At 44.4% G+C, this 10,507-nt stretch overlaps 1 pseudogene; it reads left to right on the top strand.

Moving 5' to 3' along the window:
• The first annotated feature begins 297 nt into the window (after positions 1 to 297).
• On the top strand, positions 298 to 415 carry LOC126482550 (5S ribosomal RNA; annotated as a pseudogene).
• Positions 416 to 10,507: the final 10,092 nt, after the last annotated feature.

The following is a 10,507-nucleotide window of genomic DNA, read 5'->3' as shown; positions in this document are numbered from 1 at the left end:
ATCTGGACCGAAAGAGTTGCCTTTCTTAAGTGATTTGAGTTGTTTCGCAACAGGTAAGATATCTGCTTTTATGTCACTCATGCTATCAGCTGTTCCGGTTTCGAATTCTGGAATATTTACTTCGTCTTCTTTCGTGAAGGAATTACGGAAAACGGTATTTAGTAACTCCTCTTTAGTGGCACCATCATCGGTAACATTTCCATCGCTATCGCGCAGTGACGGTATTGACTGTTTTTTGCCACTGGTGTACTTAACATACGACCGGAATCCCTTTGAATTTTCTACCATATATTGAGGGGCAACGGCCTTGCCGCAGTGGATACTCCGGTTCCCGTCAGATCACCGAAGTTAAGCGCTGTTGGGCGTGGCCGGTACTTGGATGGGTAACCAGCTGGGCTGCCATGCGCTGTTGCCAGTTTTCGGGGTGTACTCAGCCTCGTGATGCCAATTGAGGAGATACTCGACCGAATAGTAGCGGCTTCGGTCAAAGAAAACCATCATAACGACCGGGAGAGCGGTGTGCTGACCAGACGCCCCTCCACATCCGCATCCTCAGCTGAGGATGACACGGCGGTTGGATAGTCCCGATGGGCCACTTGTGGCCTGAAGACGGAGAGCTACCATATTTTGAGACAATGTTTCATTGCGGATTCTATTAAAAGCATCTCGCATTGACGTCCGCACTAAATTTCAAGCGGTTCTACGCGCTGCAGTCCGGAACCGCGCTGCTGCTGTGGCCGCAGGTTCGAATCCTGCCTCGAGCATGGATGTGGTTCAAATGGTTCAAATGGCTCTGAGCACTATGGGACTTAACTTCTGAGGTCATCATTCCCCTAGAACTTAGAACTACTTAAACCTAAGGAACCTAAGGACATCACACACATCCATGCGCGAGGCAGGATTCGAACCTGCGACCGCAGCGGTCGCGCGGTTCCAGACTGTAGCGCCTAGAACCGCTCGGCCACTTCGGCCGGCGATGTGTGTTAGGTTAGTTAGGTTTAAGTAGTTCTAAGTCTAAGGGACTGATGACCTCAGATGTTAAGTCCCATAGCGCTTAGAGTCATTTTTTTTTTAATTTCGAGCTTCCGTGAAAGTTAGCCAGTCTTGGGGATTTTGCTTTCTTCTGAATTTGGCATGCTTTTTTCGTTGCTTCTGCAACAGTTTTCTGAAGTGTTTTGTGTGCCATGGGTATGCATACGCTGTGTTAGTCGTCATATACTGTTTTGAGTAGTGAAGCGTTACGGTGCTGCGTTGCTGGCAGACCTGCTGGCGAGGTTGGTGAAGCGCACGCTGCGCATGTCGTCGGCGACGTCTGAGGAGGACGCGGCCACGTCTCCGCCGGCGGGCTGCTCGGCGCTGCCCGAGATCCGCATCAGCGCCTCGCCGGACCCCAACGCCGCGGCCGCCGCCGGCGACGGCGACGCGGACGGCGGGCAGCGGCAGCGCAGGCGCCAGCGGGCAGAGCCGCAGCAGCACGTAAGCACAGCCGTCCTCTGCTCGCGTCACAACAGCTGTCGCCGCGGAGGTTCCCTGCCCCGTCTCACTTCTCAAAGCAACTGACACGCTTCTGTGCACTAACTTCGCGTCGACAGGCGACAGCAACTTTGCTTCGTTTTCCTGTTTCTATTACTTCTGCATCCTCGTACTAATTGTTGCAAGAGCTACTGAGATTACACAAAACAATAAGAAAATATAGTTATAGCAGTCATAAAAGCTGCCCATCTGTGTGTCTAAAGCAGGTCGCACAATATATGGCGCACATTGAAAATTTAATAATAAGTTTATAACTTAGCAACAAGTATATATATATACTGACAGCCACACTGCACTCATATAAATACTGGCCGAACGAGGAGCCGTCCGCTGTGGCCGAGCGGTTCTAGGCGCTTCAGTCTGGAACCGCGCGACCGCTACGGTCGCACGTTCGAATCCTGCCTCGGGCATAGATGTGTGTGATGTCCTTAGGTTAGTTAGGTTTAAGTAGTTCTAAGTTCCAGGGAACTGATGACCTCACATTAAGTCCCATAGTGGTCAGAGTCATTTGAACCATTTGACCCGAACAAGGAGTGTAAACAAAATATATAAACATATTGTGCAACATTTATCACACGTCTGTAGCATCTGCCAACATAGGAATAAACAAGTCCCGATTTCCCATTGGAAAAGGCGATCCTATATCCCCGAAGTTATTTATAGCAGTTCCCGAGGTGGCTATGTCCAAAATTATTTGGAACAACACAGGAATAAGGATAAATGGTAAAAGGCTCACCAATACGAGATTTTCTGATGATATAGTGGTCCTAGCTAACAGTAAGATTGAAATGCAGTCCTCTATAAAAGACTTAAGAGATCGTTGTCAATAAGTTGGACTTAAAATAAATCACTCTAAAACTAAGGTTGTGCTGCAGGACAAGCAGCATTCAACGGCAACATCCTAAACAATGTTACAGAATAAGTTTATCCGGGGCAATTAATTGACACAAAAGGGGATTTGAAACTTGAAATTTTTCGTCGAATTAAACGGGGTTGGAGGACTTACGAAAAGAATGCAACAGATTGAAATCCAACATATGAGTCTACATAAAGAAGACAGTTTTTGATCAGTGTGTCCTACTAGTTTTAACGTGCAGTTGTGAAACTTGGACTTCAAATGAATTTTTCAAAAGGAAACTTAGAACTGCTCAGAGATCAATGGATAGGTCAATGTTAGGTCTCACTAAGAAAGATCGACAGAAAAGTGAAGACATACGAGCAGTAACAGGAGTAAAATACATTATAGAACGGGTAAAGACTCTAAAATGGCTGTGGGCTGGACATTTTGCACGAACGAAGGATGGAAGATGGACAAAATCAGTTTTAGACTGGAGTCCCAGAGAAAAAGGAAGGCCTCGAGGGAGAACACCTGATCGCTGGGATAAGGAACTCAGGAAAGTTGCGGGCTTTAAGTGGCAGAAGACAGCAGCGGTCAGAGATGCATGGAAACACCTCTTAAAAACGTATTTAATAACTTAAAGAGGCTACATCTTGCATAGATTGAATTATATTGAATTAGCTGAACATTGTCCCACTCAGATCTCCCTGATTTCAAAGACCCAGGACACGCGCTCCCTCACGAACCCCCATATGAAGAAATCAAGCGGCATAATGTCGGGTGAACGTGGTGGCCAGGCAATGGGTAATCCGCGTCAGATCAAACAATTGGGAAATTTCCTGTCCAGGAGCTTGCGAACAGCTGTTGACCAATGCGGCGGAGCTCCATGTTGTTGAAAAATGATGTTGGGTTGCAAGTCTTGTTCTGAGGGTACACAAACTGCTCCAACATGTCCAGATACACTGACCCATTCACTGTTTTCTTCCGCGAAAAAGAACGCTCCAACAATCCTTTCGTGCATTAGCCCGTTTAAGGCTATCTCGAACATGTTCAGTGACAACATGCGGACATTGCGAGCACCAAATCCGAACATTATGCCTATTAACCCTTCCTGATAGATGAAAGGTTGCCTCATTTGAGAATAAACATGTTTCCAGGAAGCTGGCATCCATATAAATACGCTGCAGCAGATGCGCAGCAAATTTTTGTCCGGGTGGCTTGTCGTTCGGCGTCAGATGTTGCAGAATTTGCACTTTGTAAGCACATGTACGAAGACACTTGTGAACTACACGATGCAATGTTGATCGAGGTACATCAAGTTGCCCAGATGCTTCACGAATTGACTTATGTGGGCTTCCGAGAAACGATTCTCTGAGTCCTCCATTGTCTCTTCTGAAACGCCGTAACGCCAGAATGTTACAAAACACTTCCTGTTGCCAGAAAATTCCTATACCACTCCTTAATTGCTTTCACATCAGGTGGATCACGTTCAAACACACGACGATAATTTCTTTGCACAGTAATTGACGATTTTGTTTCTGCAAACCACACAACTGCATGCACGCGCTACTGTGGAGTCGCCATTTTCACTTCCTGCGACCATTCTGCACTCTGGCGACGATACTTGGCACTTCTGATGCGGGAGTATAATTTCTTTGAGATGCTCTACAATGTGGTGCATAGTTCATTGGTATCTACTATGGTCTTTCTGGTAAATCTGCTTAATATCGTGTAGGGCCCCCACGAGCTGGCAGAAGTGCCACAACACGACGTGGGATGGACTCGACTAATATCTGAAGTAGTGCTGGAGGGAACTAACACCATGAATGCTGCAGGACTGTCCATAAATCAGTGAGAGTACGAGGGGATGGAGATCTCTTCTGAACATCACGTTGCAAGGCAGCTCAGATATGCTCAATAATGCTCATGTCTGGGGAGTTTGGTGGTCAGCGGAAGTGTTTAAACTCAGAGTGTTCCTGGAGCCACTCTGTAGCAGTTCAGGACGTGCGGGGTGTCGCATTGTCCTGCTGGAATTTCCCAAGTCGGTCAAATTGGTTCAAATGGTTCAAATGGCTCTGATCACTGTGGGACTTAACATCTGAGGTCATCAGTCCCCTAGAACTTAGAACTACTTAAACCTAACCAACCTAAAGACATCACACACATCCATACCCGAGGCAGGATTCGAACCTGCGACCGTAGCAGTCGCGCGGTTCCGGACTGAAGCGCCTAGAACTGCTCGGCCGATCGGATTGCACAATGGACATGAATGGATGGAGGTGATCAGAAAGGATGCTTACATACGTGTCACCTGTCAGAGGCGAATCTAGGCATATCAGGGGCCCTATATCACTCCAATTGCACACGCCCCACACCATTAGAGAGTCTCCACCAGCTTGAGCAGTTCCCTATTGACATGCAGGATCCATAGATTCATGAGGTTGTCTCCATACCCGTACACGTCCATCCACTTTATACAATGTGAAACAAGACTCGTCCGACCAGGCAACATGTTTCCAGTCATCAACAGTCCAATGTCGGTTTTGACGGGGCGAGGCGAGGCGTAAAGCTTTGTGATGTGCAGTCATCAAGTGTACATGAGTGGGCCTTCGGCTCCGAAAGCCCATATCGATTATGTTTCGTTTAATTGTTTGCGTTGGTAGCCCAGTATCGAAATCTGCAGAAGTTTGTGGAACAGTTGCACTTATGTCACATTGAACGATTCTCTTCAGTTGTCATTGGTCCCGTTCTCGCAGGATCTTTTTCCGGCCGCAGCGATGTCGGGGATTTGATGTTTTACCGGATTCCTGATGCTCACGGTACACGCATGAAATGGTCGTACAGGAAATTCCCCATTTCATCGCTACCACGGAGAGGGTGCTCCATCGGTCGTGCACCGACTATAACACCACGTTCAAACTCACTCAATTTTTGATAACCTGTCACTGTAGCAGCAGTAACCGATCTAACAACTGCGCCAGACAATTGCTGTCTTATATAGGCGCTGCCGATCGCAGGCCGTATTCTGCCTGTTTACGTATCTCTATATTTGAATACGCGTGCGTATACCAGTTTTTTGGCGGTTCAGTGTATAAATTTTACTAGCTGACGTCCAGTTTGCGGCAACCTCGGTACATTTCGAATTCTCCCTGCTCTGAGTGCGAAAATAGCGTATCCTTCAGCCGCCTGTTCATTTTCTAGATATATTAGACCTATAAATTTAATATAATCATTTCTTCTTCTTTTCTTCTTCTTATTGCGAATTCTCTATGACAGGTGCCATTTCTTCGTACCCGAGCGCCATCTTCTTCCGTCTTGGCTTGCCTCAGCAATCATATTCCTTGCCTACATTGTCTCCTGCACATAATTTGGCCAGTTACGTCGTCGGCGACCCTTTTTTTCTTTAACGAAGTACTCACCGCTCAGGCTGCAAGGTTTGTGTGCTCCCGATGTGGCTCGGTGGTAGCCTAGCTGCTGACTGGATCACCCTTGCTGACAGGTCCTGGCCGCAAGGGCCGATGGGTGAACTAACTAGCTCAGAGTCTCTTGCAGTCCTTAGTTATTCCTTTCCCACCTACTTCATCAAGGGGCAGGAAGAACTCTAAGCAGGACGATGTAGCGCGGTAGTTAGCACAGTGAACTCCCATTCGGGAGGACGACGGTTCAAACCCGCGCTCTCCATGATCTCCCTAAATCGCTTAAGGCAAATGCCGGGATGATTCCTTACATAGGGCACAGCCGATTTGCTTCCCCATCCTTCCCTAATCCGAGCTTGTGCTCCGTCTCTAATGACCACATTGTCGACGGGACGTTAAACACTCCTCCTTCTCAAGGAACTCTGAGGCGTGGTGAAGCCAATCTCCCTAGTGGAATAAAACCCTGACGACAAATCCTGGTCCTCCAGGTTGGGGGTTATCCTACGGGCCAGCTTCCCATCCACAGAAAAAGACAGGCAGCTAAAATATCCAGTAACACGTCTGAAACATTTAAAACTGTTATTTTAATTTATTTTCAAGTTATTGAGCGACTCGGCAAGAACATCTAGCAATTATTTGTAAATTACAATACGATGCTGTCACTGATAACTAATGTTTTTATTTTAAACTGAATTACAGTTACACACATTGTTATAAACCGACACAACCAACACTTCACTGATCGCACAGTGTTGTAGCGCCACTTCTGATTTTATCATTTCCTCATAATCAGTACTACCGCTTTCCTTTCATACTTCCTCATCATTCGTATATTCCCTCTCACTCATCTCCTATCTCCTGCTAACATATCTTAAACGTATATCTCTGTCTTTCATACCTTCTCAGAACTTGTTTACTTTATTTCTATATACATCGTTCGTGACAACCTTCAGGAACTTCAGTGTGTCGCCATTACTAATTAGGAACGTCACTTCACGCTGAGGAGTTTCATGTCTCCCAGCTACCTCTTGGAAAATGCCTTTCCGAGACTGATGTTTGAAATACTCCTTTGTGATACTGACAAGGGGGAAACTGAGCACTCTCATGGATATGATGGAGTACCTAGCAGAATATTAAAGTACTCTGTTGCACATGTTAGCCCTGTACTTAGGCATATTAGTAACTCTTCCTTTAAGAGTGATCAGTTTCCTGAACGACTAAAGTACGCATTAGTCAAGCTGCTTTATAAAAAGCTAGAATGGAATAATGTAGACAATTTTAGACCTATTTTTATGACACCAGCATTTGCTAAAGTTATTGAAAAGGCTGTGTATGTAAGGATAATTGATAGTCTTAATTCACATAATTTGTTATCAAACGTACAGTTCGGTTTTAGAAGTGGCTTAACTCCTGAAAATGCTATATTTTCTCTGTCTGCATGAATTTAGCAGAAGGTTTAGAATGCTAGGCATCTTTTTTTATTTAACAAAGGTGTTTATTGTGTTGATCACAAAATATTGCTTCAGAAGTTGTACCATTTTGAAATACCGGGAGTAGCTCACAGTTGGTTTACCTTTTACTTTAATAACAGACAGAAAAAGGTCATTCTCCAGTGTCAAAAAGGCTATGATGTGGTGTCTGAGTGGGGCATGATTAAATGGGGGGGGGGGGGGGTGCCCCAGATATCAGTGCTCCTATTCCTTATTTATATGAATTATATGCCCTCTAGTATTACAGGTGATTCTAAAATATTTCTGTTTGCTGATGACACTATCTTGGTAGTAAATGATGTTGTGTGGAACGTTGGCACTCTTTCAAATAGAGTAATTCAAAACATAAGTTCATGGTTTATAGAAAATAAATTAACTATAAATCACAGTAACACTCAGTTCTTACAATTCATAACTCACAGTTCAACAATCCCGATGTTTTAACTTCACAGAATGGGCCTATGATTAGTGAAAGTGAACAGTTTAAATTTCTAGGTGTTCAGATAGATTGTAAACTGTCGTGGAAAGCCCACGTTCAGGATCTTGTTTAGAGACTTAATGCTGCCGTTTCCACTATTCAAACGGTGTCTGAAGTGATGATAGTTCGACACGAAAAGTAGTCTACTTTGCTTATGTTCATTCGCTTATGACGTACGGTACTATATTTTGGGGCAACTCTTCCCATTATAAAGAATACTTTTGGCTCAGAAACGGGCCTGTTCATTGGTCTGGGTTTTCCGACATCGGCCTCTCAATATATATATATTCTTTACTGTCGTTTCCTGTTAACAATATTAGCTTATTCCCAAGAATTAGCAGTTTTCGCTCATATTAGGCATAAATCTAATCTGCATTTGAATCGAGCAGAAAGGCGTGCAGTATACTGCAGCATCCACTTTCAATAAGCTACCACAAGAAATCAAAAATCTTAGTAGTAAACCACGCGTTTTCAAATCTAAACTGAAGAGTTTCCTTATGGGTTACTCTTTCTATTATGTCGAGGTGCTCCTCGAAAAATGAAGCTGTTATGTTGTTGATTGCTTTTACATAATCTTATGGCTTGTCTTTTTTTCTTAATAAACATTTTGTTGTAATTTCAAATACTGACTCGTTCCATGATCTTGAATAATTGCTTCTCGATTTGGCCCTACGAAACTAGACGTCTAAAATAAAATAATAAAGTAAAACTTTCTCAGGGAATCCCAAATCAGCACAATTACATAACCCTGACGGTCTCTTTCGTATTCTACGTACGTATTGAGGGTAAGGACAATGTCTTGACCTAAAATGAACTGTACCTCTGCTTGGGACGATTGACTCATGTGTAATCTCTCTCCGATGTTCGGAAGGAGACTGCATACCCGATATGCCGTATTTCCATTGTTCCAATCCCACTGCCAACCGTCACGGGTCCTATCTAAGTTATTAGTTATTCTGTAACCTGTAATTTCTTGTACTTTATCTATATTATCTGCTCACAATGAAGATGTTGCCGCAAGATATGTACTGTTTTGTCTTAGGGACATATTCCCACAGTGACGAGAAGAGCCTCTACCGACATTAAGAAAATATAAGAACTAGTGTCATTCCAATAGAAACCAATCTTCCTGTGTTTACCGATAACATCGACTGCGTCAACTACTGTCAAAGAGTAAGCCATGTAACCGTAGTACAAATACAGACTGGTACAGAGTCACTTTCAAAATGTTTTCGTATAACATCCTGGTAAAAAAATTCATACAAACGTATGTCCGAAAATCCATCTTTTTGATTTATTAATGGAAGTTTACAGTGTAGATGATTGCAGCTCATTAACACATAAACTCATAACAAATGCTCAAAATTCCCTCCACTTGTTTCTAAACACGCAAGCACTCGTCTAATCGTGGCCTGCCGCCTCTTTAAATATGTTCCCCGACGGCTTCGAATGGTTTCGTGGGCTTCCATGACACGCCTATGAAGAGTTTTTGCAGCTGGGTTGTCTACTGAATAGACCAATTGCTTAGGTGCCCCCGGAGACAATAATCCAAAGGACTGAGGTCGTGGGAGCGTGTAGGCCAAGCAACCTGTCGTCCTCTGACTGTCCATCTGTCATGGTAGACTGGGCAATACCAGTTGTTATATTTTCATAATGTCTTTAAGATCTAAGTTACTACTTATTCTGAAACCAATAATTTCGAGCACTTTATCTATGCTATCTCGTCACAACCAATACGTTGTGACAAGATATCGTACTGTTTTGTCAGCGGAACATATTTCCACATTGACGAGAAAAGCGTCTGCCTTACAATGAGACTGAAATGTGTTGGAACTCCATCATGCATACACCAAATGTTTCCTCTTATTTGCAGGGACACATCCTCTAGCACTTCTTGGAGGGTGTTTTGAATAACATCCCTGCAGACAGAAAGAAACCGTAAGACGAGATGCCCTACCAGGCAGTCACCGACAGTTCCACTCGACACATAAACTTAAACTGATGATGATATCTACCCTACATCGTAGTATGAGGACTGCGACCGGCCCATATGTGATGGTTGTGGAAATTTGTTATTCCATCTCTTCGAAAGGTTGTCTGTAAACAAAACTGAAGAGAAAAACAACGGAAGGGGAAAAGTACTCCCGTGGTGAATGGTCAGCAAGCTTATGGCCCTGCATACTTTGAAGATGATAGGGATACATGAGCTGGTCGTGAAGTAAGCTCCACGCTGGATTTGGAGGTGCACCACATGACAGGTCCACTTGGTGCGCTTATAGCTGACTCCTTTTCGATTGCCCGCAGAACATGCTCTTGCTGGTCAGGCACACGAGCAACACGTGGTTATCTTCGGTCAATTGTCTGTGGTGCTACGGATCCTGTCTCAGTAACGCGAATATGCACAGCACCAAAGGTTGGATGACTCGGCTGTTTCCGATCTGAAAATGCCGTCTGATACAAGCGGGCGCCCTCGTGTCCATTGCCATAAAAGCCATGTCTGTCTGCTCACGAAATGAATATCCCCCCATGTTTGAACCGGGCGCTAGCAGTTAACTCAGTACCTGTAGTAAGTACATTTACACGGCTGATGCGTTGAAGAGAGACGAATGACGAATGTAAAGAAGTCTCCCTGACGACACAACGCCAACTAGGACACAACGAATCAAACTTTTGCATAGATCAATGTTATTGGGTTGAACCTGGAAAGCCGTTGGACGTCAAATTCCATTAATAACTCGAAAACGAAGGAATA

The sequence above is a fragment of the Schistocerca serialis genome, chromosome 5, assembly GCF_023864345.2.
Source record: "Schistocerca serialis cubense isolate TAMUIC-IGC-003099 chromosome 5, iqSchSeri2.2, whole genome shotgun sequence".
Lineage (NCBI taxonomy): Eukaryota > Metazoa > Arthropoda > Insecta > Orthoptera > Acrididae > Schistocerca > Schistocerca serialis.
This window is presented reverse-complemented; position numbering and strand designations above follow the sequence as displayed.